The sequence below is a fragment of the Amblyraja radiata genome, chromosome 12, assembly GCF_010909765.2.
Source record: "Amblyraja radiata isolate CabotCenter1 chromosome 12, sAmbRad1.1.pri, whole genome shotgun sequence".
Lineage (NCBI taxonomy): Eukaryota > Metazoa > Chordata > Chondrichthyes > Rajiformes > Rajidae > Amblyraja > Amblyraja radiata.
This window is the reverse complement of record NC_045967.1, coordinates 38080535-38107701: the sequence shown is the minus strand read 5'-3', so window position 1 is coordinate 38107701 and position 27167 is coordinate 38080535. Positions and strand designations below refer to the sequence as shown.

General features: G+C 40.2%; 1 long non-coding RNA gene across 1 annotated transcript; it reads right to left on the bottom strand.

Moving 5' to 3' along the window:
• Positions 1-50: 50 nt before the first annotated feature.
• LOC116979097 lies at positions 51-26670 on the bottom strand. Its single transcript, XR_004413629.1, has 3 exons — positions 26348-26670; positions 14914-15079; positions 51-735 (listed from the first exon to the last, which is right to left on the bottom strand). It is a non-coding gene; the product is annotated as an uncharacterized LOC116979097 (long non-coding RNA).
• Positions 26671-27167: the final 497 nt, after the last annotated feature.

Below are 27167 nucleotides of genomic sequence, written 5' to 3'. Positions count from 1 at the left end.
AGAAAAAGTCAGATACTTGCAATCAGGCACTGAGGCTCTTTTGTTTTTTCTTAAATAATTATATTTTTGTTTTATTTTCACAGAACTTGGGAGCCTCTTCATTGACAATATATTAGCTGCACGACTCTTTAATATAATAAAGTGAAGCATTTTATTTTAATCATTATTTCTATGCTTTTTTTTTTACAATAATTAGGATTAATTTGCACAACACATTCTTTATAAGACAGAACATTTTAACGTCTCAAGCTACAGAAGAAAAGCAGTGCTCCAAAGAGCTAAGCATATATTTATAATTTAGTAACAAAAAATTAAAGTATTTACAGAATATCTTATGAAGAATTAGAATCTTCCTTGGCCCTACAGAACAATAATACATTTTCCAAATTTAATAAATAAGAATCAGCATTAATTTTTGCATGTTTTTTTAATGTTAAACACCCTGAGATAGTTGAGTTCTCGCAAAGGAGACAGTTGTGTTCTGTTAAGATAAAACCGACATGGACAGACCCTCAAATCAGATGTTGCACAGTGCAAAATGCCTGACAAGGTCACAGGTCAGCGATGTGAATGAGGGCCTCTTCCTTTGCCTTTAATTGCCGACACTAAGATGCTCGTAAATGGACACGTTGCTATGGTGAGGCTTGGGTGCTCCACTTCTAGGGATGGCCTGGGTTCCATGGAGGTTTCAAAAGGTAGTGATGAGATTCAAAGGAAAGAGAATTTAGGGGATTCCTGGAAAAAAAGAGAGAGAAGGTAAAAAAATGTTAAACGTGTTGAAGGATACCAATTTCATTGCAGTTAAAAAAACTACACAAAACTACATTGGGTTATTTCAATTTCCCCTTCATTTTATATATGCTGAATGTGACAACGTTTCCAATTATAATTTGATACACATGGGAAGAGGCCAATTGGCCCATCAGGTTTATGCCAACAGTCAAGAGAATTCGATTCAGTCCTATTTACCCACTTTATTTTCCTGTAAACCATTCTCTCTCTCAAACCAATCAATATCCACAACTTTTCCTGCCACTCACCTAACCAGAAGTTCCTTACAATAGCTAATTGACTTTCCATTATAATCAGACCACTTCATAATAAATAAAACCTTTGAAGATTTTTTCATTTTGTAAGAATGCGGAGATTTCATTTTCACAAGATTGATTTTGTTACATTAAGTAAATGTGTGTCTTATATGATAGACAAAGTCTGTTCATTAAAACAACAGGATAAATGTTAGGATTCTGAATGCACATCTTTGTTTGCTTGGAGCATATGTTGGGAATGTGAATGAAGAGGTCAGTAGGCCCCATATGCTTTTCAATTCATTGTGAATTAAGGTGAGCCAAATGGTCTTCATTATCTATTTTTGTTTTGTGACCTTGGGGTAAATTTTACAAATTGTGTTTTTGGCTTGAATGTTATGAACATAAATGTATAAACTTTGTCCTGAGATTGCAAAGTAGATATGAATAATGAAAGCCATCCTTTCTTCTAGCCAATACCATCTCATGCACGAAGAGAATAAAACTGCATTTCCCCATTGAAAATTATTTCTGCCTTTTATTTCTGGTTTCCTCATGCTCGGTTGCATTTTCTATCTGACGAGATGTCCGGCTTCCCATTGTCCCTCGAGGGCTCCTCAGTTTAATTTTCTATCCAGTTACCCTTTCTTTTGCAAATCTACACAGAATCACATGGAATTTAGCAGCATAAAAACCATTCAGTTTGACAAGTGTACATTGACATGTTCACTTGAATTGAACCTTATTCCACTACCGTAGATGTGTAAAGTACTTTTAAGAAGTGGTTTGTGTAGGTGCACTCGACCATTGCATGTGGTAGCACCAGGAACTTTACTAGTGAGATCGCCTCAAGGCATTTGAGTTGTGACTCCAACTTTCTTGAAAGAACTGAACTGAAATGCTCAGAGTTATAGAAGCTCAGAGTTACCCAAGTCTTCAGATGAAACTTGGGAAGACTCCAGGTGGTGTGTTCCAGCTTCTAACCACTATGACTAAAGACATTGCTCTTTCATGGTTTTTTATGCAAGCTTTCACACAGCTGGCTGTCATGATGCCAAAGCTAACCATGCTGCTGCGGCTCCTCTTGCACACCATCCGACTTGTCAAATATCTGGGGCGAGAAATTGTTCTGTGCCTCAAAAGACACGTAAAACTAGCAATGTGCAATGAGACAGTGTGATTTATGTCTGGGCACCCAGCCACAATACTTTATTGCGCATATGGCAAACAAATTTGCGAACAATATCAACCTGGCAAATGGCATGCACACAAAGCCTTCCCTCTGCCATTGTTGCATTAGTACTAGAATTCAAGGGGGTGAGGGGAAATTATAGTGGAAGGAGATCACAGAGAAACTGCAAGAATAGAGTTGAGTATCGGGGGGAGGATCTTCATACTTCGCTGGAAGAGGTGATTGAGGTCACAATATGTTGCTGGATTGAATGGTCACAGACACAATCAGCCAGGATGTGGTGATGAGGGACAGAAGGAGACCTGCAGTGAGGAAAGAAATGTGACTCCAGGAAGGAAATGATGTCAATGAGAGCAATGTTCGAATCTTAAAGTGGACTTGCCTGCAAGAGTGTTCATATACAAAACTTGATAGCCACAGACCAGGTAAATCAGCCCCTCATTAAAATTACTCAAGCAAGAGAATTTCAAATGCCTTTTGACGCTCCAATTTATATTTACACATAAAGATTCCCAGATATGTATTGGGGCATTAAGTGGCATTTGAAATTCTCTTGTTCAAAAATATTTGCTTTAAGTAATTTAATTAGGGGCAATATACATGTGACCATAGAGTTTGGTACATGAACACCCTTGCAGGCAAGTCCACTTCAAGATTCTAACATCACTCTCATAAAAGTACTAAAACAGAATAGTAATTTCATTTCTGATAGCAGTCTTTCTCAAAGTGTTCCACTATACAAAGGAATATCTTGGGCTTTGTGTTGCTTTCAGCCACATTGCAGGCTATAAACCATTCCATATACCCCCATGCAGCAGCCGTGTAGCTTTACCCAAACAACACTAAGGTATGGAGTTGTGGGTGTAACTACATGGAAATGCAACACACCATTCCCCATTGACAGAGTCCCATAAAGCCGCAGAGCATCTTTCCGATGAATATAAATTTTAATTCTCTGATAAAAAGAATGCATATCCTCAGGTCCAAGGATAGAGATAGTATCTTCTACTGTTGAAGTCCCTAAAAGGTGAAAATAAGGGACAAATGGAAGGTTTAAAGTTTTGATTATAACATCTTTTTGACAATAAAGGTTGAGGCAGATTTTGATTTGCACCACTTATCCCACTCTGCATATAATCTGCCTGGTTTTATCCCATTAACCTTAATTGATTAGTTTGAAGAACATTCAACTTGACTGCTTAGAAAACCTACCATAATTTGCCTAAAATACTAGCCAAGCAAAAAGCATAGACATTCATTTTAATAGTATGTTTAAGGATAGATACTCCATTATCTCTCATGACTGATGCTGATCCACATTTGGGTAAGGAATTCCTCATTGTATAACCGTTTTTAACCACTAGCAATATACAAACAGAATAGATATCATGAAAGTTGTGAGCAATTTCTGATGCAAAAAGAAAGTTAACATGAAAGGGAAAGAGCTGTTAACAGATTAGGATTGATTCACATTAAATAAAATCAGTCTTTGATCTGGCAACTCGTGTAGTCAGAATCTTGACTCTCATTCAAACAGCTGATGTTGAAGTCTCAAGCCTGCCTGTGATAATCCTGTCCAGTTCGTCTTACTAAATTTAACCAGCTCTCAATCTGCTTGCCAGGTAAGGTGCTGCAGTTATGAATTAAGATTGTCTGACATTTTGGATCGGGCCTTTTACCTGATCAAAGATCGTCAATTAATTTGAGAATGATTATGTCAACGTTGGACATTGAGGGAAGACTTGGTAGAAGTATGTAAAATTATAAGAGGCATAGATAAGGTAGACAGTCAGAACTTTTTTTCCCAGGGTGGAAAGGTCCAACACTAGAGCATAAGAGGAAGGGGAGAGGAGGAAAGTTTAATGGGGATTTGCAGGACAAGTTTTTTACACACAGAGAGTAATGGGGGCCTGGAACACATTGCCAGTAGCAATGGTGGAGGCATACGGTAGTGGCGTTTCAGAGGCTTTTAGATAGGCATGTGGAAGTACAAGGAGTAGAGGGATATGGATCATGTACAGACAGATGAGATAAGTTTATCTTGGCATTATGTCGCCACAAACATTGTAGACTGAAGGGCCTGTTCCTGTGTTGTACTATTCTATGTTCTATGTAACAATGGAGGGACAAAAATGACAGACAGAATGATAACTGGTGTATTGCAAAATATCATAAGAGGTGGGCAAAAAGGTCATTAATCCAATTCTGTTGTTTGGTTTCCTTTAAACAATTCAATTGCTGAAGGAAAGAGTCCCTAGACCTATTTGTTTATACATTATGCGACATCACACTTCACATTTACTTCAGCGACTGTTTTAAAGATGAGAAACTAAATCCAAATTTTATTTGGACGTTGGTGATTAAGTAACCTGGAAAATATTTACAATGTTTATTTTCAATAGTGGTCTGCAGCTAATATTTGTATGCAGTAGCTTGTATGAAAGTGGAGCTTATCCTACAAAATGATTACGTTATCACACATTACAGCTTGCATTATAAACTATTAGGAGCTCACGAAGAACAGAATTTTATCTCCATTGTTAATTAGGTTTACAAGGGTGAAATAACAATGGTCCCAATCTTATATCAGAAGAGACTTTCAAGAATCTACCCAAGTTTTATTTGAACCACAGTATTTTATTTGAAAGGGCAATAATATGTGACAGTTTCCTCTGCCTTCTGCTTCTCAATGTTAATTAGTTCTGGGAAGAAAGAATCACACAGGACCATTCGCTTTAAGATTTGTCAGATGGCCATAATATAATTTTTACGTCCTTTTTTTAAAACAACAGTTGAAATTAATCTCAGGATTCTATCGAGTAAATATCATCAGACTTTTCATTTAGCATGCCAGCCTATTTATTAATCGTGCCAAATTGGCAGATGGCAGTAGTTGATCTTTGATTTGGGCAATTTGTTTTAGTTCTGGAAATGTTGTGATTGCTGGCATTGACATCTTCGTGTTTAATCACTGTCCAAGCCACAAGGGATGGCCATCCTTGTGCATGGGAAGTAGAGTTGGTAGCAACTCCAGCTATTAAACAACACTTAGGTCCATGTTCCTGACTGCTAAAAAGGTCTACTTACCTTTCTGTCAGCAGCTGCCAATTTTTCCCATTCGTTTTAATGGGACTTCTGTACTTGCATGAGGTTTAATCCTGTGCAGGCCCAGTGGGCAGATTTCCCAGCCTGAGAGCAGGTGTCCCACAGCAGGCTGGGAAACCTGCCCATTGAGTGGAAGGCTGCACTCCAGCCGACACTTTGTAATACCCCAGATACGGACTTATCTGCCAGCAGATCCGGTCCATTCTCGGCAGATTTGTTGCATTGAATGTGAAAGCAGAAACTTTGAACTTTAGAGATACAGCGTGGAAACAGGCCATTCGGCCCACTGAGTCCGTGCTGACCAACTTGCTGAAGCCAATTAACCTACAAACTGGTATATCTTTGGAGTGTGGGAGGAAACCAGAGCACCGGAGAAAACCCAACCGGTCACATGGTGAACAAATACACTCTGTACAGATAGCACCCGTAGTCAGGATCGAACCCGGGTCTCTCGCGCTGTCAGGCAGCAACCCTACCGCTGTGCCACCCATGAGCTTTTGAAAAAGAGAATCCAAATACTATGTGGGCATCAAATGAAATAGCTGTAAGTATGTAGTTATGTAAAAAATGCCTGTCCAAACCATGCACAAAGCTAATATTTTCAAGCCATTATTGAATTTGCTGGCTTCTAAAATGCTCAACAGAAATAACCTGTTGCTTTCAAATTTCATAATAATCAATTTTAATTACAGCATTATGAAACTGAAATGCTCTACAAATAAATTGAGTTTGTTAGATTAGCAATTGAAAATTTTATGTGCAGAGATGACTGTGTTTCAGCAGTGCTTGTTTGGATACAGCAACCCATCCACTCGTCTCCGCCACTGTGCCACAAAGTAATCCTACTCTTTCTCAAGTCATATTTGAGTCATTTAATACTACTTGGTAGTATTAATTATAAAGTAATTTATTGCCATATTGTTGAAATATTAGTGAGTGACAGTAACTGACATAAGACTTGTGTTTTGACTATGAATTACAAGTACAAAAATAGATCAACTGATACACATTAAAGAATGAATATATAATGTAGATACTAAATTGTACCAAAATATGGGAAGATTAATGTTTTTTTCTTTAAGATTTCATCAGCATGCAAAAAATGTTTCTTTCATTTGAACTTCATTCAAGCTTTTTCGACGAGTGTATTTGGGTGTCTGAGTCTGCAATTATGGATTAAATATGCTTTCCAGAGTATATAAGAAGCAGAGGTAGGAAAATACCTTTTGAGGCCACTCTGCCCTTCCACAGGTTTTCAATAGAACCCATGCTGGACATTCAGTTTAACATTCAATTCCTGAGCCCTCTATTTCCCTTCATGACCAAACAACCAATCAACTGGGCCTCAGATGTTCTCAGCAGCTAGGCATCCACAGTGCCTCCGTTAAGTATTTCCAACAAGAACCATCTAAGAAACACAAGGATTTGATCCTAATGCAGGCAAACAAGATTAGCATAGATTGGCAAAAATGTTGATATAGTCATAGTGGACAAAGTGCCTGTTTCCATGCTGTGTAATTCTATGAAATGTTTTCCCATCTTAGTTCCCTTTCCAATATTACTTAATATTCACCATCCTTTCATGAGAATCCTGCTGACAGAAAACACTTGGAATCTGTTTCACTGGTGCTGGTTACCCTCAACTTTCATCCAAGGGCCCATTCTTCACATGTGAGCACAGAAAATAAGTGTCAGCAGGTCACTTGCCAAGCTTAAAGTGTGCCCCTGCCTAAATCTGTTCTAGTTCCTGAATAGAAATCAAAAATAAGATTTCTGGTTATGTTCTTTCCCTCTATCTTTACCGCAGAAGCAAACGTTAATAGATGTTGACTCATGTCGGGCCACTACGGTGGCGCAGGGCAGCCCAGTGGCGCATCAGTAGAGTTGCTGCCTTACAGCGCCAGAGACCCAGGTTCAATCCTGACTACGGATGCTACCTGTACGGAGTTTGTACATTCTCCTTGTGACCTGGGTGGGTTTAACCCGGGAGCTCTGGGTTCCTCCCATAGTCCAAAGACGAACAGGTTTGTAGGTTAATTGGCTTTGGTAAAGATTGTAAATTGTCCCTCATGTGTGTAGGATAGCGTTAATGTGTGGGGGACTGCTGGTCGGCACGGACTCAGTGTGGCAACGGGCCTGCTTCCATGCTGTATCTCTAAAACTAAAACTAAAACCTAAAGCAGCCCAATGTAATATCTATTTGGACAGATTGTCAGGATGGTTTGAAATAATTTTTTTAAAAGGGCACGTTATTAAAAGAATATTCTGCCAATAAAACAACCTTAAATGACTTGAACCAACTGGGCTCCAACAGCGCCAGGGGTGTTTATGCCAGTGTGAGTGTGTGTGCATGCAAGAGAGCTAGACATGAATAATGTTACAGCATTCACAGGCTTCTGTTGCACAGAGCAGTTCAGCCTTTTCAAAATGCCCTTGTAGAAAAGAAAGAATGATGGACGGAACAGCTGTTTGTGAATCATTCTGTTAACAAGTTGCCAGTGTTGAAGACGTGTTGTTTGAACCATGGATCTGGAAATATTTTTCCACCAGTGTGGAAAGCATGTCATTCTCATTTGAGTTTGATTTTGAATTATCACACAAAGATATACAGGCTCCTGGCAACTGAGTAAAAAGTTCCATTAGTTTCTTCATTTTGTTAAAACATGCAGATAATAATTAACATGATTTCATCGTTACTGCAACAAAGCAAACTGGAATCAGACCAATTCAGAGTGGGCCTGCTGTTGATCTAACAATGGGCAGTTACCTATCACACAGCAAGCATTCGGCTGGCTCATTTTCTATAAATTTGAAATGGGTTTAGACTTGTCAGAGACGCATTGTATCTTGTGCCAAAATGACTCTATCTGAAAAAAACTGAAGTATCTCACTTGGACTGCTGACAAAGTCCAGGCTCTTTGACATTCAGGTTTTATTTTTATATATACTTAATTGAAATTCATCTGTGTACGTGAGATATTGTCCCTATCATTCTCAATTGCAGGCACATATGCAGATACATATTCCACTCGTAGTCTCACAAGGTCCTGACTTCCATAATATGTACATCTTATTTACATGTTCGTCATTTTAATGTCTATTGCAAACTCACAAAATGCCTCCCGAATTGATGCAATATCTGAATGGAATTTGAAGTTATAGGTCTTAATAATGTAGTGTAGTTCTGGGCTGTAGTGGTACAAAACAGACGCAGAGATATTAACAAATCTGTGTGTCATAATGCATTGATAAATATTGGAATATTAAACTTTTTTTTTTTAAATGGCTACATCCAAGGATCTAAATATGTTGAGTGTACTGAAAAAAGGAGGCTTGTTCAAGTGAATGTGAATAAACGCACTGTGCTACACAAAAAAAAAGTGTACCATTTCTTCCAGGCAATATCCCTTACTCAACTAAAAAATAACATAAACAATCACTCATTCATCTTGCTGCCACTTGTCAGTGCCAAACATATTCTATGTTTTCCCCACAACAGTTGTTGGCACTTAAACATAATTCACTGTGTGTTTTTGTGAATGTTTTATTTTCAATACCACTGCTGCACATCTGGACAACCAAAGCAGCAGTGAATGTTAACTTTGTTTCCCAACTGTACAGTGGGCACTCCAATGTTTGTACATTGCCTCTCTTATCTCTCTCACAATTGGCTCTCCACCGCACTGCGCTACAAATTCACATGTGGGGTAGGGTGGTGACCTTGATCGGACATTTGATCCCCCCCATTTGAGATAGAGGGACGATGGTGGGAATGATGTTTTAACATGAAGATCAATGCCCGTCTTGCTAAGCAGAGCATCGGCCAAATTTTTTAGTCCTTAAAACTAAATCCAAAGAACATCTTCCAGAAAACAGCACATGATACAGCATAACCAGCTTGAAAGAAGAGATTAATTGCAGAATGTTTCCAGTGTCTAAAGTTATTGGCTGCGTATCAGAAAATCTTTGTATTGAAAAAGCACAATTTACTGGGAAGTCAAAATGCTAAATGCGAGTTATGTTGGAACTTGTGATGGAAGAGAAATATTCAAAATATCTGAACAGTTAGATAGCAATGAACTAAATTAAACTCTGGCCGAGCTGTATCGCCATTCCAGGTGGCATTCTCAACAGGTGTTCAATTTCCTTTCTGGACATCTCCCAATTGCCATTATTGACAGGTTTGGTGAATAGCCAACAGCAAAGATCTAAGAATAAGGAGGTGCTAAATGAGGCAGTAATGATTAGATAATGTCAAACGTGTACTTTAATAACCTTGTGTTTTGGGGGGAGTTAGACTGGTGCACCTGGGGGAGAATAAAAATAGAACATAAAAACTCAGAACAATTATCTGTAACATTTCAGACTTCATGGATTGGATTTACTTTCCAGGATTTAATTTCCTGGAGAGGGTGCTTTTTTTCCCCCAACTAGCCATTGCAGTATTAAATAATTTCAGGCTTTCCTAACCAACTAATAAATGTGGGCATTGCAAAGATCTGCAACAGTTGATTTCAACTCTAGTATTTAATTACTCCAAGCAGGCAGATTGATGCCATTATAGTTGCTGTGGAGACAAAAAGCACTAATGGAACAGAGTCAAGACGAGTCACACTATGTCCTGCACGAGTGATGTTTCCCTGGATGAAACTTTTGAGGACTAAAAGGACTCACTTGGAGATATTTTCTATGCTTTAATATCTTTTATCCTTTCAATCATTTCAGAATATCTGCTAAATCAAAGCTTGCTCACACGAAGGCTTACTTCATTGCATATTGTTTCATATGATACAAATTACTCTTTGGCCATCTGTGGGATGAGGAAGGAGAATTTGAAATGATAGCAGTTTCCAGGAATAGAGTTCACAGGGCAGTCAGAAGTCTGGCGACAATGTATACGAAACCTGAACAACTTGGGTCTGTGGGAATTTTAAGGTGAAGCGGAAGACATAGGAATAAAGGCGTGGACTATTTTCTTAGGAATAAATGCGTTTTCTAAATGGGGAGAGAATCCAAAAATCAGAGGTGCAAAGGGACTTGGGAGGGCTGTTACAGGATTCCCAAAAAGTTAATCTGCAAGTCGAATCAGTAGTAAAGAAAGCAAATGCAATGCTAGCATTTATTTTAAGAGGGCTGGAAAACAAAAACAGAGATGTACTACTGAGGCTCTATAAGGAGCTGATCAGGCCGCGTTAGGAGTGTTGTGAACAATTTCGAGCACCATATCTGAGGAAGGATGTGCTGGGTCTGGAGATGGTCTAGAGGAGGTTTACAGGAATGATCCCAGGAAAAAGTGGGTTAACGTATGATGAGCTTTTGACACCCCTGGGCCTTCACTCACTGGATTTTAAAAGAAAAAAAAAAACACACTAAAATTTGGTTCCCAATACTAAGGATTCGCTTATTTCTTCCAGAGTTGGAGTAGCACAGGAGTAGAGCTACTGCCTTACAGCGCCAGAGACCCGTGTTCGATAATGACTACAGGTGCTTGTCTGTACATTTGTCTGGATGTTTGTATGTTCTCCCTGTGACCTGCGTGGGTTTTCTCCGAGATCTTCAGTTTCCTCCCACACTCCAAAGACGTACAGGTTTGTAGGTTAATTGGCTTGATATAAATATAAAAAATGTTCTAGTGTGTGTAGGGTAGTGCTAATGTTCGGGGATCGCAGGTCAGTGCTGACTTGGTGGGCCGAAGGGCTTATTTCCTTGCTGTATCTCTAAACTAAACTAAAAGCTTGTGTTACAGGAGTTCACACTTTGAGTAGTTCATCTTTGAGTAGTTTTTTTGGCCTTCCATCACAGCAATGTGATGGATGTTTATGTAAATTATGTTGTGTCTTGGGTCTATTTGTTTGTAATGTATGGCTGCAGAAACGGCATTTCGTTTGGACCTCAAGGGGTCCAAATGACAATAAATTGAATTGTATTGTATTGTATTGTATTGTATTGCATCTCCAATATTTTTGGATTAGAATTCATTCAAGCTCAGTATCATGGAAATCATTATGTTAGTTTAGCAAACAAACGTCTGTACCACTTTGAGATAACGAAGTTAGACACAATGTGCTTAATACATTAACAACTAAAGGACTAACTTTTACCTTTTATTGATATCTTAACATATTGGCTACTTCACTTTGACAGTCTGATAACACCTGTAACATATTGACTTAATGGATTAGATCTGGCACTATCTTTTCAAAAGAAAGGAATTGAACTAACATGTTTAAAGAAATCCAATTAGGTCGCACAAGAATATTTTCCTAGTCTCTAAGATACATATAGCCTGCAAAAGGAATACAGGTTGAATCCTCGTTCTTCAGGGAACGGGGATTCCCCTCTGCCACCATAGATGAGGCTCACACCAGGGTCTCATCCATACCCCGTAACACTGCTCTCTCTCCCCATCCCCGCACACGCAACAAGGGCAGAGTCCCTCTGGTCCTCACCTTTCACCCCACCAGCCGGCAAATACAACACATAATCCTCCGCTATTTCCGCCACCTCCAACGTGACCCCACCACTCGCCACATCTTCCCATCTCCCCCCATGTCTGCCTTCCGCAAAGACCGCTCCCTCCGCAACTCCCTCGTCAATTCTTCCCTTCCCTCCCGCACCACCCCCTCCCCAGGCACTTTCCGTTGCAACCGCAAGAAATGCAACACCTGTCCCTTCACCTCCCCCCTCGACTCCATTCAAGGTCCCAAGCAGTCGTTCCAGGTGCGACAAAGGTTCACCTGTATCTCCTCCAACCTCATCTACTGCATCCGCTGCTCTAGATGTCAGCTAATTTACATCGGTGAGACCAAGCGTAGGTTGGGCGACCGTTTCGCCGAACACCTCCGCTCAGTCCGCAATAACCTACCTGACCTCCCGGTGGCTCAGCACTTCAACTCCCCCTCCCATTCCCAATCCGACCTCTCTGTCCTGGGTCTCCTCCATTGCCAGAGTGAGCAACAGCGGAAATTGGAGGAACAGCACCTCATATTCCGTCTGGGGTCCATGCGCCCTTATGGCATCAACATTGAATTCCCCCAATTTGGCTAGCCTGTGCTGTCTCCTCCCCTTCCTTCACCCTCTAGCTGTCTCCTCCCACCCTCCCATCCGCCCGCCCTCGGGCTACTCCTCCTCCTCCCTTTTTCCTTCTTTCTTTCCCCACCCCCCATCAGTCTGAAGAAGGGTTTCGGCCCGAAACGTCGCCTATTTCCTTCGCTCCATAGATGCTGCTGCACCCGCTGAGTTTCTCCAGCAATTTTGTGTACCTTAGATATTCCAGCATCTGCAGTTCCCTTTTGAACACAGGTTGAACACTGATTTTCCAGCGCCCTCGGATCCAGAGCCTTTCTAGATTATCCAGATTTGCAGATGAACAGAGATCACGTAATAATGAAATGACAATGCACTGCCTGCCTGGACTGCTAGCCCCTCTAGTTTCTCCAAAGCACATGGAGTGCCAGAAACTAAAATAAAACAAATATAAAATGTAAATTGAATGTGAATCGAATGACCTGTCGACCCATTCCCGGCTCCAACCGTCTCTCGCCGTTTAGGGCTTCCGACCCGACTCCCGACGCGCAAAGTGCACCCGCGAGCCCTTCTTCACCCGCCCCACATTCCAGTGACACAGCTGTTGTTAAGCTCATGTTTAGCCTCTGGGGACAGAGCTTTCTTCGGGTCGCTGCAACCTCCTCTCCCCCCGCCCCCTCTTCTCCCAACCCCCTGTGAAGGCAAGCGTGGAGAATGTCTTCTTTGTTACCCTATCCACCTGTGACACCAATGAATTGCGCAATGGTGCAACTAATTTTCCCTCAAGGTTGCTCTGCACATGAACTCTGCTGAGTTCATAGCCATTTACAGTGTCAATTTTGCCTTTATGTTGCACTTCCCAAAATGCATTTCCTCACAATTGTCTGGATTAAATGTAAAACAAAAAAATATGTTCAGTCTACTACAGAGTGTTCTGTACTGACACGCGTGCTACCTATGAATGAGGCATTAAACTACAGCTCAGGCTGTTTTCTTGAGTCACACATCCCCTGGCACTATTTGAAAGAAAAACATCGGAGTTATCTTTATTGTTCTAGCCAATGTTAATTCCTCAACCAACACCTAGAAATAATGATTTGGTCATGATTGCACTGCAGCGCACAAATTGATTTTCGCATTTCCTACAACAGTATTCAATGCCTATAAACCACAGTGGAATGTTCCAAGTTATGTAAGGCACTAAATAATTGCAAGTCTGTGTGTCTTTTCAATTAACAAAAGGAAACACACTAAGCCTACTTACTGGGGAGAAAGTAAAATCACTTATTTAAATTTTTTCCACAAAAAGCACTTTCCTCGGACAGGGCTAAAGGTTTAGAATAACATCAGCCTTTTGAGATTATCAGGGGATGGAATGCGAGACATTACAGCTAAATCTTTAGTAGCCTTGATGCATGGCAGGCCATGCTAACTCTCAACTAGTGATAAACAATTCATATTGGAAATTGGATTAGTTCAATTAAGGATTTAGCTGTCTTCAAGTTTGTCTGTGAAACATTACATAAATTATTAAGTATTCCAGAGACTGCCACAATATTTTTCAAAGTTATACTTGAAAGAAGGATAGTATAAAATGGGGTATAGAAAATTTAATTCAGTGTTTTAGTCAATGTATGCTATGCAATGTGGTCAATGCGGCAGTGGCTCTAAACATTGAATGTAACCTTTTAGACAGTTACTGTTAGATTCATTGCTTAATAAAAGACACAAGAGTTGGCTCTCGTATAATGCATTCCAATTAATGTGGAAAAAATTTGTTTTTAATTATTTCAACACTATTGTGGGCGAGTTCAAAGTTTAAACAACCACATTTGTAAAACAGCACGCTAGACGTTTTTGCCTGGGGAGGTAAAGGACTGCACTGTGCTAAGGACCACCCATACCTCAAGGCATTTATTGCACTGCAGCCATGCAAGAAAGCAGTGTGGCCACTAAAAATAATACTCCAAAGGACCTGTGACAAGGGATTTAAATAATACAACCATTTGCAAAGGTTTGCAATAAATTTATGAATTAATTGTTTAGCTTAGAGATATTGTACAGCAAGGAAATAGGCCGAGTGAGAAAGGACCTCAACGCTAAATGTCACCTATTCCTTTTCTCCAGAGATGTTGCCCGACGGGCTGAGGTACTCCAGCAGTTTGTGTCTGTCATCGGTGTAAACCAGCATCTGTACTTCCCACCTACACATGGAAACAGGCCCATCGGCCCATGCAGACCACTGATCGCCCATTAGTCCTATATTATCCCATTTATCCAACACCCTAGGGCCATTTTACAGAAGCAAATGAACCTACAAACTTGCACGTCCTTGAGATGTGGGAATAAACCAAAGCACCCGCAGGAAAGCCACGCATCTACCGTGAGAACGTGCAAACTCCTCACAGACAGTACATGTTAGGATTGAACCTGGATCTCTGGCACTGTGAGGTAGCAGCTCTACCCGCTGTGCCACTGTGCCGCTTGAATTTCATTTCAATCAATAAATGCAACTCTTGCAAAATGGTGCCTATACATCTGTTGCAGTGCCTCTATCCTTACCTGACTCAGAAGGGCATGGGTCCTTTGTGGGAAAGTCGGGGTCTCAGTCTCCTGTATTTCTTCAGTGGAACATGCCTTTGGTTGGGCCTTCTGCCTCCTTTTTGTACATACATCCTGATGCTGCTCTCATCCAGTGCTGACCCTTCTGACAGGATGGCAATTGGCCCTGGGAATGGAATAAGCAAGATTAGTCAAGGATGAGGATACATTTATGGCAAAATGTGAGTGTGGAAGACCACAATAAATTCTAATGCAAACTCTAACAGCCAGAATGGGTTTGGAATAAAGACTGGTTAGTGGAGATCATAGTGAGGTAATACTGCTGTTCATTCCATCCAAACATACATGCAGCAAAACAAATGAATCCAGCCAGCAATTGAAAATAGATTATTAACCTATTTTTTACCACACAGGAGGCATATGGTAGAACCGCATTTTTAAGTTGTAAACCACAATCTCGCAAAACCGTAGGCTTTTTTAACCACAGTCTGGCTGCATTCAAGGACTAATAATGATTCTCCAAAAAAAACAAGTAGTGAACATTGACTGGAAATCAGCATTTTCAAATGCCAGCAGCCTCCAGCTAAATCATCCACATTTCACATTGGAAGGTCTGTCTCATTAGTGGTGAGAGTAAAGTGAATGTTTAGATATAATGAACCATATTTAGTTGAAATTAGATTTGTTTTTAAATATGTATTTGTTGAATGAAGCACAAAGTTTGTTTTCCATGTAAAAATAATATTTGGCTCCTTAAATCATACAAGAGCCGTAAACTTTTTATTAGGTGTTAATTTCCCAGTTGACATTAAATATTTATTTTCCATTGAGTAATGTTCTTTGCTACAGCTGTCTGCCTGCTCCCTATTAAACATTAATATTCATGCTAAGATATTAAAACTTGCAGTTTGCTTGCTAATTTTTATAAACAACATCTAAAATGAATATCTTGCTCAGTCAGGAATGATCATATGTTAATTTCAGGTCAACGCCTGCCCAGATAACGCATTCACAGTGTACTTGTTTTTAGCTCACTATCTTTCTTTCTCCATATTAAAAAGCACTTTGCATCATTTTGATGTCACGCCTACCTCTGACGCATTTAATATACTTGGCATCTAAGTGCGAGTTTTACTTTAAATGTATAAAATCTGGACTGTGTCTATTCCAAACCCACTGATTCACACAGCTATCTTGACCACACATTGTCCCACCGTACCTCCTGCATTGATGACATCACCTTACACTCCATTTCTCAGTCTCCAAGATGAAGCACTCCAAGACATCACAGGCATCCTCTTTCTTCAGCAAACCTGGGGGTTTCTCCCCTACCTGGTGGATGGATTCCTCACCGGAATCTCCTCTGTTTCCTGCAGTTCTGCTCTCCCTCCTCTGCTCCAGATGGGAACAAGTATAGAGTTCCCCTGGTCCTTAACTTTCACCCTCTGCATTCAACACATCATTGCGCAACATTTCTGCAACCTTCAACATCATTCCACCACCACATCTTCCTGTCCACACCCCTTTCTGCTTTCCATAGAGAGTACTCCCGCTAAATTTCTGGGTTCGCTCATCCCTTCCATCCAGCTTGCCCCCGATTCAGGCACTTTTCCCAATAACCACAGGAGATGTAATCTCTACACCTCCTAAACCCTTTCCAACTTCATCTATTGCACTTGGTGCCTCTGATATGGCTCCTTCAACGGCAAAAGCAAGCACAGACTAGCCAACTATTTCACCCAAGGCTTGCACTCTGTCCACCAAAATTTGTTGGAGCTCTTGGTGGCAAACCATTTTAGCTCCCTTTCGCATTCCCATACAAAGTTTCTGTTCTTGGTCTCCTCGATTGTCAGAGTGAGGCCACACACCAAATGGAAGAACAGCATCTTGTATTCTGCATGGGGAGCCTACAACACAATGGTATCAACATTGAATGTTCCAATTTAAAGGAATACACCCCTGAGCACTGTCCCCATCGCCCCAGTGTGCACTAGGCTGTTTGGCCCATATCCTTCTGAACCTTTCCTATCCATGAACCTGTCCAAATGGACATTGTGATTTTATTATACCCACTTCCTCTGGCAGCTCGTTCCAAACCATATTACCCTCTGTCTGCAAAAGTATACCTTATGTTTGTAAAATCTTTCCCCTCTCACTCTAAACCTACGCCATCTAGTTCTTCATTCCCCTGCTCAGGGGGGGGGGAAAATGGGTGCATTCCCCTCATAACTTTATACGCATCTACACAATCACCACCGTCTCCTCTGCTCCAAGGAATAATGTCCAAAACATCCCAACCTCTCCTTAAACTCAGATCCTCATGTCCTGGCAACATCCGTGTGAATATTTTCTGCACTCTTTCCAGCTTAATGGCATCTTCCCTGTAACCGGGTGACCAAAACTGAACACAATACTTCAAGTGTGGTCTCACCTACAACTTGTAAAAGAAGAAGAAAAAGGAAAAAATGTTCTTGGTTCAATTGTACTCCTTCCCCTTCTCTTTTCTTTGAACTGATTTTTGAACCGACTCCATTTGTCACACAATTTCCTGTATCATTCCATATGCTCTTCATGTCCCATCTTGCTTTCAACTCAATGTTGTCAATACACGCTCCAGATATAAAACTATTTAAATCGCTTTATCACTTTTTTGAGCAACATCAGTATATTTATGATTTCACGAGTGAAATTCTATATGTGTAGAACCACTAGTTCTACACATTTGCAAACCACTTTAAATTGAGGTGTTGGCTTGAAGAGGTGGGGGGGGGGGGGGGGAGGGGTATTGGGTCAAGAGGAAAGACCCAACATCACAGTTTCAGTTGGGTGACTGCACAACATTATGGTAATTGGTGCACCCCAAGAGAAATATTGTTCAAGAGCTCATGACAGGAAACGTAGATCCCAAATCTGATATAATGCTCATACATACATCCAACCATAATGAATTATCTGCTTATAATTCCTTGAAGATTGGTGACTCATGCCCAGATTGTAAAGTCTGTGATTTTCTTCCAAGTTCTTTAAAGCGTTTCACTTCTGGATGGCATTTCCAACATTTTCAAATAGGCAAAAAGGCCCAAACTTCAGCAGTCCAACATCTCAGTATCTAAATGTTTACTAAATCTTACTCTTTAGTTTTCCTTTCAGTCATCCAAGGAAATCTTCAATGCTGCTAATATTTTCCCTTGCAGAAATATTTAATTTGTAATTGAAGATTTCCCAGTATCAGTTTATTAATCTGTTTACTACCTCTTCTGCCCTTGCAATTGAGGCCAGATCGCTTATCTCAACTGAACATTGCTCCAAAGCCCTTTGACTTTTCATTGTCCCTTTCTATTTTAATATTGACTGTGACCATGTTGTGCTTCTGTTAAACAAAACAACTGCTGGTAAAAAAACACCTCTTCTCCAGCATTGCCCAGTCTGGAATCTGAAGCTATGCTGAAAGATTGCATATGTAGATGTTGTCTTCTTTAGAACAGAGGAGGTGGAGGGCCGACTTAATTAAAGAGGTATGAAATTATGAGGGGCCTACCTATAATAAATAGGAAGGACACAATGCCTTTACCAGAAGGGTCAGAGATTAAGGAGCAAGATTTAAAGTAACAGGTGGAATGATTAGAGGAAGCACAAAGAAAAATGTTTCACCTCAAAGAAAGTTAAGGTCTTAAAGAGGGCAGAGGGAGACACCCTCAGTAAGCATAAAGAATTCCTGGATATATATACCTAAAGAATCGTGACTTGGATGCCTGTGGACAGAGTGCTAGAGGATGGGGTTGGGCTGTGCAGTTCTTTCTTGACCAGAATGGACAGGATGGATCATTGCATTGTATTCAATTTATTGTCATTATCGCATATTAGAGACAACAAAATGAATTTTCCTTACAGTCAAGTATCATAAAAAATAAATAAATAATAAATAAATAAAACATATTAAAATGAAAAAGAAAAAAAGACCACAAATGGTCTCATTCTGTGTTGTAAAATTTTCAATGATGCTAAGACTCTCCAATGTCCTTAACTACCTACCATGATCTCCGTGACAACAACAGTGTGAGTGCAATGTTGAACCTCTTTACAGGCTCAGGCCATAGAGTGGTACAGCATGGAAACAGGCCCTTCGGCCCAACTTGCCCATGTAGACCAAGATGCCCCGTCTACACTAGTCTCACCTGCTCAGTGCTGTGGTAACGTTGGCCAGTTCCTTCGAAAAACAATGCTCTCCCTTACCCGAGCAAAGACCCGCTTATTCATCAGTCGTGTAAAAATAACACTGAATTCAGCCTTTTCTAGGCAGGCAGAAAATAACTGCACTTAATTCAAGTCATGAGCATTGTTAATCCATCAGCTGCACATTTTGAAAAAAAATACTGAAAATAGAGTGAACTACTTCTGCAGGGTAAATGCTTCAAGTATGTGCATAATTCTTGGTGGACTGCAGCAACATGTCTGCATAAGAATGAGATTATAAATTAATAATTATTTATAGCTATTTCAGTTCTATTCATTTCTCTAATTGTAAGTCAGAATATTCATTAATAAAACATGGGACATTTGCTGCTTTGTTGCTACCTGACTGAAACTGTTTCTGAAAGAGCAGCGGCAACTCTTGCACTTTGCCTTTCTCATTAAACACATTTCCTACGTTAGGACGAGCTACCCAGTAGAGCGAGCTAGTACTGTATGTATCCATTGATTCTGGAGTCCCAATCTATAACATCTTGATAAAGAAGCTGCAACATCCCTCTCTCTCCATCTCCCTCCTCCTTAGCTCACAGATGGGTGGCACAGTGGAACAGCAATAGTGTTGCTGCCTGACTGACAGTGCCAGAGACCCGGCTTCGACCCTGACCATGGGGGCTGTTTGTACAGAGTTTCCATGTTCTCCCTGTGACTGCGTGGGTTGCCTCCAGGTGCTCCGGCTTCCTCCTACATTCCAAAGACATGCAGGTTTGTAGGTTAATTAGCTAAATTGTACGTACAGTGTAGGAAAGAATTAGCGTACATTGGTCGGCATGGACTAGATGGGCAGAAGGGCCTGTTTCCATGCTGTATCGTTAAACTGAACTAAACCAAGCTCCCCGACAGATCCCCCTGATCAGCACTGTTTAATATAACCACTACAGTTTTGAAGCAGCGAGCTTCATTGTGAAAGGAAGAGCTAACTGCTCAATTGGTAATCAAATTCCATGAAGTGGAGGGTCTGAAGAAGGGTCTCGACTTAAAACGTCACCCATTCCTTCTATCCAGAGATGCTGCCTGTCCCGCTGAGTTACTCCAGCATTTTGTGCCTATCCATGAAGGAAAAATCTGTTTTTATCTGGTATCTGAAATGAGAAACACTGTGAATTTTAAAATAAACCTGCACTGCATGAACTCAGTCATGTAGACAGACATGATTTTTTTGAAATCCCTTACCCTATCCCTTACCCAGCCAGTCTCCCACCTCTCCTGACCTATCAGAATTTTTCCCCTCAAGCACTAAGCAGAAACAAGCCAGTTAGAGACTTCAAATTGACCTGATGCGTAAACCACTCATCGCTTTCTGTCCTTAATGTCTTCTATTTTACTTTTTTGGGGGGAATGTGGATAAAATGTTCACTTAAAGGTTTCTTTGATGATGTAGGATTCAATCACGCATCAAACACTGGCTGATACTTTAGCTAATGATCTGAGATAAGAACCTCTTGTCCTATTCCTACCAGATGCAAATAAAAGGAAGACAAAAAACAAACAGTATGTTTATTCTACCTCCCTCGAAATTCCAGGAGCTCCAGGTGTAGTCATCTGGACGCCACAAGAAAGGTTTAAGACACACCTGTTCCAGGTTCCACAACCCCCTAAACACAAGGCCCTTTGCAAGTCCTCTTCTCATGATTTAAACACATCCTGATGACCATTCCTTTAGCCTGATATAAAGAGCCGCTAATGCAGGATCTAACCATGTAGAAGTTTTCTTGGTAAACTTCCTTCAAGTATTGTTATACCACTACATTTTTTATTTGGGCTTTGGGAACAGAGTTATCTCAAATACAATTGTCAATGAATTGACTACATGCACTTAAACAATACATTCTGATGGTACATCCCATCTCATTTATACCCTGTACAATATTTGCAAGGCATTTAATTTTAAAGGCCATAATTAAGGACCAATCCCATTCTTAAATGGCATCCATAAAGACACGATCAGAAGATGGACAAAAAAAGCCAGAGTATTATTTTTCTCCACAGATGCTGCCTGACCTGCAGCATCTGTGGAGAAAAGTATTAGTTCAAGTTTCAGGTCGAGACCCTTCCACAGACTGAGCAAGAAATGGGAATGGTTGATTTTCACTCGTTCTGAAGCTGGTTTCAATTGTTAACTTAACAACATTCAGCAAGCTGACCTAAAGATCTTGAACTAGATGGCTGAGTTACTCCCTGTACAAACATATTGAGCCACGGGGACGTGCCACAGAGCTGGTTTAATTTCCATATATTATGCTTCTGTCATCCACGCTTTGATCAATAAATTCTAGTGTTTTATTTGGCTGGTACCAGTGTGATAAGGCCTGATAAAATAAATACAACCACAAAGGTTATATGTTTTGTTAACCAATCATTGACTACATGAACTGCGGGCACCCCTTGTTTAAAAGTAATGACAAAAATAATTTAGAAATAAATGAATGAGCCTCACTCTACAACTTTGGTAACAAAACCACACCCGCTGGTTCAATGTTTAGACCTAATGAACCGCTTCCTATAATTAGTGAATTCTTGTAAAGGATACGAATAATACAAGCAATATCCTCCGAGGAAATTGGGAGTCAAAATATGCTACATATTAGTGAAACAAAAACCTAAGTATAGACCAGCTAATCCTCGTTGATTACTAGTGAAAAATATATGATATTGCTAGAATTCAGAGAATGTTTCAACATTCCTTGAAATGTAGTCTTCTGCAGATCATCATCTTTGTTAAGAATTGAAATGTAAGCATATCCATAAATATCTGGAACACAGGGCCAGAAAACAAACAATATTACAACTGGAGGGGGTGCATTGTGCATTCAATGCAATGTCATTTGTATCTCTGCGTTAAGTGTAAGGAGTTAAACGGTAAATTGCATTAAGAGTTTATGATTATTTAGATAATCTACAATAGGGATGATTTAACTTGCAGGATGCATAAATCTATTCCACAAATCCCACATAAACAATCATTATGGTTTTCTTGATACTTGGGAGTGCTCCTCAGTTGATTGTATGAACAATTTATGGGTTCCAAGGACCGTGATGTTTGGTGCTTTTATTACAGCATTTGAGTTATATCGAGCTAATCAGATGCCAGCAGCTGTAATGTTGATTTACAGGCTCAATCACTTCCTGGTTATCAAATTTCAATCAAAAACAAAACAAAGAATAGGTGTGCGTAATTATGTCTGGAATTGGGTGGAAAATAATTTGAAAGCAAGTAGTGTACAATGCCCTGGAGGACTATCTTCAAACCTTTTAATGCCAATGTACCTCCAGCATGTACGAATCACATTTCTATCCCAATTTGAATCCTGAAATGATTTAACCATCTTGTGTTTGGAGTATTCTTTCTAACAACAATATCTGCTGGAACAGCAGTGGAGGGTCCCAAAGACATCTACAAATATTTCACACCCAGGAGGAAAGGGAATGCATGTTTGGACCCAGTTATGGGAAACTTTGGCCTTGTAGATCTAGGCACGAGGTTCAATATCTGGATGCAAAAACCCTATCGAATTTCACCATGTAACATAACAGGCTGAATAGTGAATACTTAGGAGGGCCCAGCCATTTAAACAGACTGGGTTGAAACGTGTGTCTGCTCCATCATAATAATAACATTTCCATATTGATCAGTTCAAACAATCCAACCTACTGTTCCTTACCAATGGTCTCTTATTTTCACCTGGTAGCCTTAAAACAAAATATTCTGGATTTTGTTTCCCCAAATCATGATTGGAGGAGCTTGCTTCCTTTTCATAGTGAAATCAAAGAATAAAGACACAAGTAATTTTAATTGAAACAAAGATCATTTTTTACCAGAATGCTGCCTGAATTAGAGGGTTTCAGCTACAAGGGGTGGTTGGATAAACTTGGATTATTTTCTCTGGAATATCAAAGGTCAATGAGAGACTTTATAGACGTCTGTAACATTATGAGAGGCACAGATAGGATAGATAGTCAGAACCTTTCTCCCAGGGTGGAAATGCCCAACACTAAAGGGCATAGCTACAAGGTGAGAGGGGGGGATAGTTTAATGGAGATGTGCAAGAAATGTTTTTTGTCACACAGAGTGGCGGGGCCTGGAATGCATTGCCGGGAGTGGTCGTGGAGGCAGATACGATGCAGGTATTAAGAAGCAATAAGATAAACGCATGGAAGTGCAAGGAATAGGGGGATATGGATCATGTAAGGGCAAATGTCAGCTTAACCTGGCAACATGTTTGGCATAAACATTGTGGGCCAAAGGGCCCATCCCTGTGGTGCATTGTTCTATGTTCTAATTGCGATCATAAATTGCAAAATTGTAGCTTGCATGTGGATTGAGCAATGAAACTAACAATCTAACATGGTTCTTGCTACTCGAGCCAAGAAGGTTGTAGGTTTCTGCTAATTTCTTATGAATTGGAAGTTGTGGATGTAATTGGCTTTGGTACCTCCACAAGATACAGGATGGGAGATTACACATGAATTCCAATTGCTTTTCAGTGACTCCTGCTGGAAAACGAGCATGTACAGATTTATTTCATGAAAATGAGCAAGCTCTACCTCAAATCTTGAATGAGCTGCTGAAATGGTCAGTTGGGCTGGTATTTTAATCGCCACTTCTATGATAGTGGACAGCCGGTAAGCGTAGTTAGTAATGGAGGAGAGAGGAGAAAAATGGGGACACAAAAGAAATATGAAAACCGTTTCAAGCATTATTGCACAATCTGTTGAAAAGCCACAGGTGCATTCATTACCGGTGGGAGTGGCACAAAGTCTTAATGGTTTAGATCAGAGTACTCTGACCATAGCACTCCTGATAAACAATAGATGTTGCTTGAGTGAGCACGTATTTCAACTCTATCAAGTCCTATCCAATTGTCTTAAGTTTTGATTTTAAAGTACGTGACATGGATTTACATCAACTTACACAATAAAAGCAAGGAGCATTATTTCATATCACTCAAGTTTAGAGTAGAAAGCATCAACCTGTTATCACCAAATTACTAAGGATACAACACAGAAGGATAACTAGAGTTAAAACAGAACACTGGGTGTACTTAGCAGGTTGGGTGCCACCTGTGGAAAGAGAAATAGAGTTCATGCATCGTTATTGAACTGTCATCAATCGAGAGCAATAACTCTTTTTCTCTCTCCATAAATGCAGCCCAATCACATTCAAGCATTCCCTGTTTTTATTTCAGACTTCCAGAATTAGGGTTCAATTTGGTTAAGGTACAGCTAGCAATTGACTTACAATCCAATCATTCATGAGGAACATGAATGTGTCCAAACTAAACTGCATTGGGGTACTTGGATCTATGGTCATTTTTTGAATTGGCCACATTTGACTTTGGACTATTATTCTGATCCTCATGAGTAACTGAGGGAAAATATTCCATAAAGCTCAGAAGTCAGAGACCAGAATCCAATTTGCCCAATATGATCCATCCTAGGAATGAAACATTGTCTGCATATATACTCAACATTCAGTAAGTGCACCAAAGCTCGTCCCTCAACAACCCCAACAAGAAGCTTGGTTTAGTTTGGGCATGGCTCTTGCAGCCTAAGTACACCATTCAGATCTACATCATTGTCTACCCACACACATCCTTACCTGGACCAGTTGTAGAGAGCCTTTCTTGCTGACACGAAGCATCACAATCTCCAGCAGAGCAGCCTATGTAGTGAAAAGGCCCCCACCAGGACACCACGGCCATTCTGTCAGACATTTGACAGCCGTCAAGGCTCCACCACCAGCCTACAAGTTACCTCCAGTGGGCATCTTGGTTAATATGGGCGATTAGAGTTGAGGGCCCCGTTTCCATGATCTATGTTTCTGATTTCTACCTACACTTTTACAATCCCCATTTAAATCCATTTCTTCGATTATACCACAGGTTCAGAGAGGCAATTCCCCTTCTGCTAAATTCATATTTTCTGCCACCCAACTCCATGGCCACATGGAGTCCGGTCACAGAACATATTGACACCTGCAGTGCCATCCCTTTTCATTCACTTGCAGAAGATGTCCAGGACGTCTGTTTAAACTGTTGCTGTTTAAACTGGCAAATGTTGTGATTCCATTTGGAGCTGTTGGCATTTATCAATGCCATTGAAAACATGTCAGCTGGCAGACCAAATGTAAAAGACTGCATACCCATGAAGGCTGGTCAACCAAGTGTAGGTCGTGGCTGGGTTTGGCATAAATACCCTCACTGAATGGCATCGAGTATTCCATCATAGAACCATAGAAACATCAGCACCAAAGAAGGTATTTGTGCCGTTATGTTAGTATATTGATATTATAAGCTGTCTACTCTCAAGCTGTTGCCTTGTTTTATAATACTCTAATGAATAAACACACTGATTAAAATTATATTTTGCTTTTGTCTCGATACAAAAAACTGACATAAGAATCGCTTTTTGTGGCTTTGAGTTTTTTTTTCAAAATTCTATTACAGTGAGAGCAAATGTAAAATGTTGACATTTCATGCAGATGCAATCTCACGTGGTGTTCCATTTCACAGCTAGAGGATGTCAGGGTCTACTGAATGGATTTAAAAAAGCAAGTTTTTTTTCTTCACAGGATTAACATGGCTCCTTTTTCATATAAAAAACATTAGGCTTAACATTAAAAAATAAGGCAATGACAGAGGAGAATATTATAATATGGTATCAGTTGGAATTGGTTTAAATGACAGTATTTTCTGATTTATGGACATTTAAAATAATAATTCAATTTTTTACAATTAAATTGAACAGTGGCTTCTCCCATGGGGCAAGATGCAGATAAACAGCTCAACGAAGTCTATGATTTAAGTATCACGCCATCAATCAACATGGTGTGTGTACGATGATTTTATATTCTCTGAAACGCCACTGTGGCCCAATAACAGGTATATGCACAGCATAATTTCCTTTCACTTGCACGCATTTCTAAGGTAAGCTTAGGTAAATGCACGTAGACGTTCTGTGTATCAAAGACAATGTTGATTTAAAAGTTATGCATTATTGGCTGAATCCCGTTATATCTTACAATCTCTATTGTCATTGACTGTTTAATAATAGTAATTTTCATCTTATAATCATTAACAGGTGTTTCTACAATAAATTGAGTTCATCGACAATGTCAACTGATCAACTTTACTTCAGTTTCTTCCCGGAAAGATTTAATAGGAAAAAGTTCAAATAAGCGACTTACCTCCAGATACAAGGGTCAGAGTCACAAAGAGGACCAAGAGGGCGAGTGTGTGGAACTTGACGTTCATATTCTTTCTGCTGTGTCTACAGTGTGAACTTGCAATTGCTGTAGAGTGATCAGTCGCTGCGAGAGGAGGCGTGTGTGTGCTCCAGTGCTTGCTGAATGGCTGTTCGGGTCTCAGTAGCTGGGAGTCTTTGTGGGAAGCTGTGTCTTAAATGCATAGGAGCTCAACCGATCATGTGGCTCACGTCTCATACCTCAGCACTCCGTAGGTCGTGCGGGAGGGGCCAGCTTCTCTCTGCTCCACCCCACACTAGGAAACCGCCGGCCTGCCCTCTAGGACAATCCAAAGGTTATTATAACTATACAGTCAAACAAACGCTCTCAGCCTGGGATCCTGCCAAGTTTGAGGTGGAAGTCATTAACCCTCGTAGTGCCGGATTTCCTGCATGTTTGAGGGAAGTCATTAACTAGTGCGTTTGTTCGGTTTCCTGCGCAGCTGCTTGACACCAAATATAATCTTGGATTTTTTATTTTCTTTGGGAGGTTTTTTTTCTCCTGGATACTTTCCGATGAAAACCCGACGTGATACCGTGCTGCCTCTTATCAGCGTAGATTCAAGGCTATCTTCAGAGAAAATAAGTACTGTGGTGAAGTTGTCAGAAATGTTGTGAATTCGGGATATTTCAAATATGAGCAAGAAATGCTGGAAATGCATAGCTTTTCATTTCACCAAAATCCCGAAGAAAACATTGATACAGTTGAATTGATACAGTTGAATGTATCCCCTCTCCAATGAAATAAAGGATTTCAATAGAAA